At 46.3% G+C, this 9,719-nt stretch overlaps 1 long non-coding RNA gene across 1 annotated transcript; it reads left to right on the plus strand.

Annotated features, from left to right (window-relative positions):
• The first annotated feature begins 257 nt into the window (after positions 1 to 257).
• Positions 258 to 5,182, plus strand: LOC140650918 (uncharacterized). The gene is made up of 3 exons (XR_012042197.1): positions 258 to 370; positions 744 to 806; positions 4,896 to 5,182. It is a non-coding gene; the product is annotated as an uncharacterized lncRNA (long non-coding RNA).
• The last annotated feature ends 4,537 nt before the right edge of the window (positions 5,183 to 9,719 follow it).

A 9,719-nucleotide genomic window follows, 5' to 3' on the forward strand; every position in this document is an offset into this window, starting at 1 on the left:
TTTTTTTAGTTCTGTCATGGTATGTTGCAATATTTTTGACCCGTTCTGACAACTGTCTGTAAATATGAAAGAAATGTAGAGAGCAAGAGGTACACATATGAAAATGAACATGTTTGATTTGGAGGTATTGATGTCTATCTAAAGAAGCAATGTGCATATATAGCCATAAACTATTTAAACCGAAAGTGCAAAGCAGTCTGATAGTTGAGTTCCTCTTTTTCACTTCTGTTTTTCTATAAATGAACTAACTCCATGTTAATTTTTCCATTTTCAGTCATCAAGTAAACAGGATAATAATTTACCTACAGAAGACAAAGAGATGGATGCTGTCAAAGAAGATGATGTCCCATTTGAAAAACTCAGTAGCAAAGTACGTGGAATGTTACTCTTTTTAACCTAAAGAAGTTAACTTTAATACTGTGTACTTTGACTTGCAACTGTATCTTCAAATACTTAGAAGCTACAGTTGCTAGCACTGTGACTGTCTCGGGAGTGGTTTAAAATGTAAAGTTTCATATGTATTCAGATATATTTATACCGCTCATTGAAGCTAATGGGAATTAGGGATATCATCAGAGAGCAAACTTTAATGTAACGATATTTACTAACAGAAAGCGTCTTGATGTGATGAAATTTTTTGACGAAGTCGCATATCAGAAGCTTCAGTTATCCCTGAGAAATTCTTGATCATTTAAACTATATCTTAAGTTTGCTAAGACACTTTATTTTTCTTATCTTCATAGGATGTGATGAAAACAAATGATATATGCATTCCTAAAGTTGTTAGAAGAGGAAGGAAGAGAAAGGTAACAATATATTTAACTAACTTGTTAGAATCTGGATTGGAAGGTATTTTCTTATGGGATAGTCCGATTTCTTTAATAATAGATTGCATCAGTTTATAGTGCTTTTACCTTCCCTGTGCGCACCACCACCACCACCCACCCCACCCCCAATTTGAAAGGGTTGTAGTAACTTCTGTTTTCCCAGAGGCCATTTTGCCACTCACAATTCTGTGTTTGAATTTGATGCAAAGCAGGAGCTCCCATCTTTTCCTGGTTTAGCATAAATAAATGTTAAGGAATACATTGTTGTTAAACCACTAACAAAATAATCTCTTTTGACACCCCCCCCCCCCCCGACATTTCTGTAACATGTTCATAATACCGAATCAAACACTTGAAATACTGTCCCTTTTCATGAGACTATGCTTATGTAGTCACATCAATCCGGCATATATCTGGCCTTCTTCTGAAAGCAGTGGTCCCAGCTGCTTGCACTTCTTGTGCAAGCATTAATGCTCATGTAGCCACACAGCAAGCCAGATCAGGGAGTTGATCTAGAATAAAGTGGGGTAAAGTCTAATTTTAAGTTGAAGCCGTTTCCTGATTCAACTTGCTTGCATTAGTGCTGGCAGCAGAAATGAGTAGGAAGGTATAACCATGGCCTTAGCATGCTATGCCATGAATCATTAGCATACTGAATATCAGAAAGATAAAGAAAGATGCAGCATTTGTATGTCCTTATGAGAATTGCTTCTCTTTTTTAAAAAACAGAGTTTAAAGAATACCTTATTAAAAATCCAGCCTCCAACCTGGGACACTGAGGAGCCAAAAGATTGTGTGCATGTTTTGGGTTTTTTTAACTTCCCAAAGGGACAAAAACCTCTCAGATGACACTCTGAAAGAGAGATCTCATTCTTGAACTTTTTAAACACTCGAGCTTTCTGGTTCTTTGGCTTCCAGGCCCAAGATGATTTTCTCTGTCAGGCATGTGCAGCTCTGCTCAGATGAAAAAGGTGTTTGAAAACTTCTCCCATAAGTTCTTTGAAAATAATTAAGATTTTTTTTTTTTTTTTTTTTTTAAGTCTGAGCCTGACCTTATTCATATAAAACTGGACTAATTGCATCCATCCCCATGTCAGTGGTATGAGCTAGAACCTAGTTTTGATACTTTTGGTACTAACAAGGCTATGAGTATATGTAGTGGACAAAGATGTACAAAGGGGTATGTTTTCTTTAATCTTCCTTTTCTGTCCAACGTACCTGTAGTATGTGTGTCAGTCAGGTTTGTCTCTGTATGTTCTTGTTTATGTCTCCTTTGACCAGATACCCTTAAAGGAGCAGACACTCTCCTTCCACATACCCTTACAAAGACATGCAGCTGACTGCCCACACCAACATAAGTGCTCACAGCCACGTTCTCTTGTCAACTATACTTGCTGTTTGCAGCCCATTCTTGTGTTACAAGACAAGAGTTTTGGCTACAAGACAAAAGCTTTGAACTGTGACAAGAATGGGCTGTAGAAGGGAAGCGTGGGCAGGTAGGAGAATTTGGCTGTGAATATTGTGTTGGCATGGGCAGTGTCTGCAGGTCCTTGCACAGTCAAGAGAACAGCTTGTTGGTAAAGATGGTTTTTGGCTGGTGAGCAAGGGGAGTGTCCAGAGCTTCAGTCAGAGTGCAACAAGAATTAGCTGCAGAAGGCAGTTGTAAGCAGGAAAGAGAAAATGGCTGTGAGCACTTGTGTTGGTGTGGACAGTGGCTGTGTGTCCTTTTTAAGTGAGCAGCTGAGGTGAGCGCTTAGTGGTAGACACGAGTTTCAGCTGCCAAGCAAGGGGAAGCAAGGTGCTTGACTGCAGTCAGAGTGCAACAGAATGGGCTGTGGAAGGCAAGGCATATGCGGGAAAGAGAAGTTGGCTCTGAGGACTTACTTATGTTGGTGTGGGCAATGGCTGCGTGCCCTTAAGAAGTGCACAGTTCAGATGAGAGCTTAGCAGTAGAAGTGAGTTTTGGCTGGTGTGTGTGGGGAAACCCAGAGCTTGGGTCAGAGTGTGACAAGAATTTACTGCAAAAGGCATTGTAGGCGCTCAAGAGAATTTGACTGCAAGATTGTGTTGGAGTGGGCAAGGGCTGGCAGGGAGGATAAGGGTTGGGCATGAGAGGGGTGGGCTGGTAGGGTAGGGTTTTGGCTTGGAGGAGTTGGTGTGCAGGGTAAGGGTTGGTCTTGGAGTGGTTGTCAGGTAGGGTATGTGTTGGGCTTGGAAGAGTTGGTGGGTAGGGTAAGGATTGGTCTTAGAGGGGTTGCTGGTAGGTTATGAGTTGGGGTTGGTGAGCAGGGAAAGGATTGGGCTTGGAGGGGTGGGTGGGTAAGAGAAGGCTTGGAGCTGGAGGAATTGGGTAGAGTACGGATTGGACTTGGAGGGGATGGTCTTGGAGAGGTTTGTCTTGCTTTGAGGAGTTGGGTGTGGAATGGTTAATGGGCTTGGGAGGGATGGGCTTGGAGGGGTTAGTGGGAAGGGTAAGGGTTGGGCTTGGGGGATTTGGGGTTAGGGTAAGGGTTGGGCTATTTGGGTTTGGGCTTGGAGGGGTTGGCGGGAAGGGGTTGGTGGGTAGGATAAGGGCTGTACTTGGAAGGGTGGGGTTGAAGGAGTTGGCGGGCATGGAAAGGGTTGGGCTTGGAGTATTTGGTGTTAGGCAAAGTGTTGGGCTTTGACAGGTTGAGAGACAGGGTAAGGGTTGGGCACTGAGGGCATCGCGGACAGGGTAAGGGTTAGGCTTGGAGGGGTTGGCCGGCAGGGTAAGGGTTGAGCTTGGAGGGTTGGCAGCAGGGCTTGGAAGCATTGGGCTTGGAAGGTTTGGTGGTTGGGGAAGGGTCAGGGTAAGAGGGGTTGGCATTTGGGTTGGGTAAAGTGTTGGAGTTCAAGGAGTTGGGGGGTCAGGCTGAGGGTTGGGCTCAGAGGGGTTGGCGGTTAGGGTAAGGGTTTTGGTTAGAGGGGTGCAGTTAGGGTAGAGCGTTGGTGTTAGCAAGTTTGGTGGTTAGACTAGGCCTTGTGTTTAGAGGGGTTGGGGGTTAGGCTGGGGGTTGGGTTTGAGCTGCTTTCAGTTGGGGTTAGAGTGGTTGGGTTTTAGGCTAGGGGTACAGGTTGGGCTTGGAGGAGTTGGCAGGAAGGGTGAAAATGGGGGTGGGAGGGGTTGGCGGGTTGGCTAGGCCTTGGGCTTACAAGGGTTGGTGGTTAGAGATGTTGGCAGTTGGAGGAGTTGGGGTTTAGGCTAGAGGTTGGGCTGAGAGGGGGTTGGTGGATAGGGCAAGGTTTGGGCTTAGAGTGCTTGGTACTTAGGGTTAAGGGATGGGCCTGGAGGGGTTGGGCTTAGAGGGGTGAGCAGCTAGGTTTAAGGGTAGGCTTAACTGTCTGGATATGGATTGAGCTTGGAGGGCTTGGTGGATAGGGTAGGGGTTGGGATTGGAGGGATGGGTAGACAGGGTAAGGGTTGGGCTTTGAGGGTTTGGGTTTGGAGGGGTTGGCAGGCAGAGTAAGGGTTAGGCTTGGAGGGGTTTGCTGGCAAGGTAAGAGTTGGGCTTGGAGGGGTTGATGAGTTTGGATGGGTTGGGCTTTGAAGTCCTTCATGGGTAGGGGAGGGTTGGAGCCAGAGGCGTTGGCAGTTAGGGGATGTGTCAGGGCTTGGAAGAGGTTGGTGGGTAGAGGAAGAGTTGGGGTTGGCTATTAGTGGAAGTTTTGGGCCTGGATGGGTTGGCGGTTGGGGTATGTCTGGGGTTAAAGGACTTGGACGTTAGGCTAGGGGTTGGGCTTGGAGGGGTTGATGGATAAGAAAAGGGTTGGGCTTGGAGGGGTTGGTGGGTAGGGTAAGGGTGGGCTTGGAGGATTTGGGGTTGGGGTGAGGGTTGGGATTGGAGGGGTTAGCGCATAGGGGAAAGGCTGGAGAGATGTATTGGGCATAATTGGCAAGGTTCTGGTAGCAGGGGCAGGCTGCAGGGATGACCTGTGTAGGAGGAGTTCATGGACTGCCCTGTGCTGGTCATAGCCAGTTCCAGACGGCTCAGCAACAGACTGATGGACTGACTGCGCACCAATACTAAACCACTCATGACTTTACAGCGCCTCTGCAAAAACATATTTAAGGGTGGTAAATGCTGAGAAAACAATGCCAGAGCAGGACGACTGGCCCGCGGGGAACCCATGATGGAGCAGTCCGTTCCTGAAGGACTGTACCCTGTGGAAAGGATCCACGCTGGAGCAAGGGAAAAGTGTGAGGAAGGAGCGGCAGAGACGAACTGTTATGAACTGACCACAACCCCCCATTCCCCACCCCCGCCACACCGCTTGTGGGGGCAGGAGGTAGAAGAGTCAGGAACAAAGGAGTGAAGTTGAGTCTGGGAAGAAGGGGTGGGGTGGGGGGGAAGGTGTTTTTAGTTTTGTCTTTGTTTCTCACCATCCTACTCTATTTCTAATTGTCAACAAATTATTTTTCCCCAAGTCGAGTCTGTTTTGCCCATCATGGGAATTGGTGAGTGATCTCCCTGTCCTTATCTCGACCCATGAGCTTTTCCATCTTATTTTCTCCCCTTGTCCTGCTGAGGAGAGGGAGTGAGAGAGCGGCTGGGTGGGGGTCTGGCAGCCAGACAAGGTCAACCCACCACAGTGTGTATGTTTATTTGTATTGTATACCTCTGTTTGTGTGCCTACTGGGAATACATGCTTAGCCTTGCTACTGGTTGGACCTGGGGACGTGGAGCTGTGGCAGCCTCGCTTCTCTCAGGCTGTCGGATTCAGAAACCCCTAACATCGGGGACAGAGAGAGAGAGGGAAGGCAGAGAGAGGGGGATGAGAAGGGGAAGATAGAGAGAGGGCAAAAGGAGGGGCAGAGAAAGAGAGGCTGAGAGAGAGAGGCAGTGTCATGGCTTAGGTCAGGACAGACTAAACGCACGCATTAATTACTATGCAATAATTGTATCCACGTGAAGGAGTTTGGCAATTTATTGCCTCTGTGAAAGAGTGATTATTAATGCATAGAACCCTATCTCAAATGTCTACAGGGACAATTTTGTTTTGTTCACTGTCTATTCATAGCCATGGAGATGTCAAGCTATGCATCCATAACTGACCAGCCATTATGACTGGTAATTCCACTCCTTGGACGTATGTAGCCCACACAGGTTGGTTTTTCCACCTAATTCTTAGAAGTGCCCTCGCATCTTAGGTGTGCAGCTCACAGCTAAGTACTTCTCCTATTGAAGTATTAGGAAGATGCAACATATGGGCTCCGCTATCCCAATGTTTTCCTTCGCAGATTAACCATACTTGTTCATTATTAGTAAAGAGGCCAGTTGCATACTTTGGCAGGTAGTGTCCAAAGAGTCATTCTGAACACCAGTAGAAATAGTCTTAGATATGTTTTTCATGACTTCCCAGGTCTGTCTTTCTATTCAGTGCAATTGGAGGTGAGCCATTTCTAATCAGATAGCAGCTTTAGCTAGCCCCTCAAGGCACTGAGAGGTTAGTTGTCCAACCAGTTGCAACTGGGCTTGGAGGGCTTGGATATCCATGGTATTTAGGGCAACTCCTCCAAGTCTTAGCATTCCTAATACGTCTCTCTTAGTTCTTCTGTGGATGCCTTGTTCAGGGAACATGGCACGTTGAATCCTTATAATGAAAGGTGCACAGGTGGTATTGTGTCAATTTACATTCCAGTCCCACTTGACGTGGTACTCTTTCTCTTAGTGGATTACTCAAGTAAAGTTTGCCACTTGCCTTTGGTAAACATATCAGAGGGTGGTGTTACAAATTGTGGGGTTCACCATGTTCTTTGCCAAGGTAATATTGAGGTTAATTCACTAGTGTTGGTTTGTGTTTCTTCCATTAGATAGGGTCTCATATTTAAATTCTAATCTTAGATTGTTTTGGGTACATTTATAAATACTTGTGAAGTTGGTGGTCCAATTAAGTCTAGTCATCATACTGGTGAGAAGTCCTTTATGTTCACTAATATAGCCTACATACCAGGCTTCATTTTTACCTGCTCCGCTCTGGCTGCTATTCTGAGTTAACTGGGTTGTATTATCATTAGGGATTATTATACAGTAACACATTCCCCTTCATTTTCCTACCATACCGTGAATCCTCCAATATTTTTTTTTTGTTACTGTGCTGGTTTTGGCTGGGATAGAGTTAATTTTCTTTATAGTAGCTAGTATGGGGCTATGTTTTGGATTTGTGCTGAAAACAGTGTTGATAACACACTGATGTTTTAGTTGTTGCTAAGTAATGTTTACACTGGTCAAGGACTTTTCAACTTCCCATGCTCTGCCAGGTGCACAAGAAGTTGGGAGGGGCACAGCCGGGACAGCTGACCCCAACTGACCAAAGGGCTATTCCATACCATATGACATCATGCTCACTATATAAAGCTGGGGAAGAAGAAGGAAGGGGGGACATTCGGAGCGATGGCGTTTGTCTTCCCAAGTAACCGTTACGCGTGAGGGAGCCCTGCTTTCCTGGAGATTGCTGAACACCCGCCTGCCAATGGGAAGTAGTGGATGAATTCCTTGCTTTGCTTTGCTTGCGTGCGCGGCTTTTGCTTTCCCTATTGAACTGTCTTTATCTCAACCATCGAGTTTTTGCACTTGTACCCTTCCGATTCTCTTCCCCATCCCACTGTGGGGGAGTGAGCGAGCGGCTGTGTGGTGCTTAGTTGCCAGCCGGGGTTAAACCACAACGGTTACGGGTCATTTCATATGATTCCCTCTCATTCCACGGTGGCGTGGTAGCTTGCGACCAGCACTGGGGGGGTGGTTGTTTGTGCCACTGTTAAGGTCAAAGTCCAGACTGCTGTCCATACCAAAATAGGGCTCATCTTCCTGTGTATAATGAGGATCACAGGGAGTTAATTACAGTCACTGTGTGTGTAGGTACACATTTAATTTTTGTTTTGTAATTGTCCTGGTAATTGTCCTGGTTTCGGCTGGGATAGAGTAAATTTTCTTCCTAGTAGCTGGTATAGTGCTGTGGCTTGGATTTTAGTATGAGAATAATGTTGATAACACCCTGATGTTTTGGCTGTTGCTAAGTGGTGTTTACACTGGTCAAGGACTTTTCAGCTTCCCCTGCTCTGCCAGGCGCACAAGAAACTGGGAGGGCACAGCCAGGATAGCTGATCCAAACTGGCCAAAGGGCTATTCCATACCATATGACGTCATGCTCAGTATATAAAGCTGGGGGGAGTTGGCCGGGGGTAACGGTCGCTGCTCAGGGACTGGTGGGGCGTCGGTCGGCGGGTGGTGTGCAGTTGTATCACTGGGTTTTTTTTCCCCTTGGGTTTTGTTCCTCTCTCGCTCTCTTGTTGTTTTCCTTCTCATTACAATTTATTATTATTATTATTTTGTTCCACTTATTAAACTGTTCTTATCTCAACCCATGAGTTTTCTTACTTTTGCTCTTCTGATTCTCTCCCCCATCCCACCGAGGGGGGAGGGTGAGCAAGCGGCTGTGTGGTACTTAATTGCCAACTGGGGCTAAACCACAACATCAGTATATAAACTGGGGGGGGGTTGGCCAGGGGGGAGCGATCGCTGCTCGAGGACTGGCTAGGCATCGGTCGGCGGGTGGTGAGCGGTTGCATCACTTGTTTTTTTTCCCCTGGGTTTTGTTTCTCTCTCTCTCTCTCTCTTGTTGTTTTCCTCGGGTTAAACCACGACAGTAATATTACTCATGCTTTATGTCCTGGCCCATGTGCAAACACTACCACCCCCATCCCCCCACCCCCATGTTTTCCCTTTCCCTAAGGGGGTGACAGCCCAAACAAGCATGTTTCCTATCCAATCGTGGCCTGTCACGATCGGAACCTTATCTCCAGCTACTGTTCTGACAGGCTGTGAGCAAGAGGTCCCACTGGAATATTAGGCTTCAAAACTAGGTAAGGCCTCTGATGGGAACCAGAGGTGTGATGAAAACTCTTCAAGGGCAGAAGTATGGTGTGAGCACTAACTGGGTTATGTCGTTGCTCTATATGCAAACTGCTTGTGCTTAATTAGGAGTACGTAGGGGTATCAAGGCTAAAGTAAGATAATTCTGTCCAAAAAGCATATAATGGAAACCAAATATAACCAGCATGGACCAGTCAGAAGTCAGAAGGGAGTTGTTTTAGGTTAACCCCAGTAGGCAGCTAAGCACCACACAGCCACTTGCTCGCTCCCCAACCTCCACCCCCAGTGGGACGGGGGAAGAGGAAAAGAAGAGTAAAAGCAAGAAAACTCATGGGTCGAGATAAAAATTAATAAGCAAAGGAGAAGTGGAAGAAGAGAGGAAGAAAACAAAATAAAACAAGTGATACAAAGGCAATCACTCAACACGTCCCATGGGTAGACCAATGCCCAGCCAGTTCCTGAGCAAAAGATGGCTAACCTACCTAAACCCCTCTCCTCTCCATTTTATTACTGAGCATGACATTATACAGCATGGAATATCTCTTTGTTTAGTTTGGGTCAGCTGTCCTGGTTGTGTCCCCTCCCAACCTCTTATGCACCCCCGATCTGTTCACCGGGGGGGGGGCACGGGCAGAGTGAGAAACAGAGAAGGCCTTGATGCTGTGCAACCACTGTTCAGCAATAGCTAAAACATTGGTGTGTTATCAGCATTGTTTTGGTCACAAATCTAAAACACAGCACCATACAAGCTGCTATGAAGAAAATTAACTCCATCCCAGCCAGACCCAGTACAGGAGTCTTGGGATGCAAGGCCACCTTCATCTAGGTAACTGTATCAGTAATACCGTAATACCATATTAGGCCAAAATTGCCTAGGTAACAGTGTCGGAAACACCAAATTTGGGTACAGATGTAACAGAATTGGGACCAGTGAGGAAAAAGTAATTAGGGGTGGGTTGTTTGTTTAGGATGTGTTTGGGTGGAGAAAAGGAGGTTACAG

Source organism: Ciconia boyciana, chromosome 4, assembly GCF_034638445.1.
Source record: "Ciconia boyciana chromosome 4, ASM3463844v1, whole genome shotgun sequence".
Classification (NCBI taxonomy): Eukaryota; Metazoa; Chordata; class Aves; order Ciconiiformes; family Ciconiidae; genus Ciconia; species Ciconia boyciana.